Source organism: Magnolia sinica, chromosome 16 (genome assembly GCF_029962835.1).
Source record: "Magnolia sinica isolate HGM2019 chromosome 16, MsV1, whole genome shotgun sequence".
NCBI lineage: Eukaryota > Viridiplantae > Streptophyta > Magnoliopsida > Magnoliales > Magnoliaceae > Magnolia > Magnolia sinica.
Window position 1 is genome coordinate 47,683,137 of NC_080588.1, and position 1,556 is coordinate 47,684,692.

A 1,556-nucleotide genomic window follows, 5' to 3' on the forward strand; every position below is an offset into this window, starting at 1 on the left:
AAAGAAATCCTTACAACGTCATGAAGTACAGCTACGGAACACCTTTTCGATTGATGAACTACATACAACGTATGATCGTAGACTGAATTATAGCTAAATTTACGAACTATAGGATTACTGCTACTGATTACTCTAAGAAACGTAAATTAAAAGACTTAGAAAGTAAAGACCGTGCTGTAAATGTAAATTTGCTTGATAAGAAACGTAACGGATTACACTAGGAAATGTAAATTGATGGGATAATTTGAAAAGGTAATTGAAAGAAAGATTCGGTATGAGACCATTTTTTCTTTCTATAATCCATTTCTATTTATAACGTCGATCTAACTATTCTGGATCATTCTCATGTTTTAACAGTTATTGTAACCATTCTCCACTACTTGATTTTTGAATGCTTCCCATGTTCTGCTTCCTTTAATTCTCCCCGAGTCACCTGTCATGCGGCCGCGAGCTTGGTTGCTTTTACGTACATTACTTGTCATGCGACCATTCGAAATCAGTTGCTTCTCCTCCCGACCGCTATAACGATATATAGCACCAACTGATACATCGTGGCTCCACTTCCCAAAAAATCTTCTTTGTACATATCCGCATATCTCGGAACGCATTATACATGTCCGTATACATCAAATGTAACTTTCTCGGATTGGTCACGGCAGGGCACCGCCGAAATGGGGAGGAACAGAGCCCACCACATCAACAATACAGGTCACCGACCCATAGGCCCGACCCATTAGTACACAAAAGCAAACATGTGAAACCACCAACCTTTATTTTCTACAAGTGGGCCCATGCCTCACTGATCAAGAGCTCAAACTCAAGTCATACCATGTATATCCTACGTGGCACTTTGACTTGTCATTTGGAACCGTCCATCTACGTGAAACTGGTGTAGATGGAAGATTGTTCAAAATACACACAGATCTGATGATCCGGGCCACCTGACGGGTGGCCTTCATTGATAACAGTACAGAGAAGGAAATTCAATAAATTTGATAAGTGGGATCGTCTAATTTATGTGAGGTTTGAAACATAATCCATCAATGGTAGGCCCACAGATGTACGGCCTCAATTGATACAGCTCTCCCTCCCATTTCCATTTTACTAGTTAGACCTGTCAAAGTCAAGGAAGGGATTGCTATGAACTTTAGCATTGACAAAAAATATGATATAAATGCATTGGCTTTCATAATTCGCACTAATCTTGTGAGGTTGCCACTGTTTATAAATGGAAGGCAGATGTACGCGTATCTTAATTTAGAACGTTGGAATAATATGTGAGTTGGCACGTTATAAAACGATAGGAAGTTGTACTCGTCGGCCATTTCCGAACGTTGAAATCATGTGCCCATTGTGGGCCGAACGTTGCCGGAAGGATGATGCCTTACAATCTGTTTTTACTCATAGAATTTTATTGCTGACCTGTTTCCTTTTTAGCCATCCATTTCATGGTCCATCAGTTGAGCTGTGAGGATCATCCTTACATCCCTTTGGGACTTTTAGCAATTGGAATTGGGTTCTTCTCAATGACTCGAAACCCTTATATGATAGATATT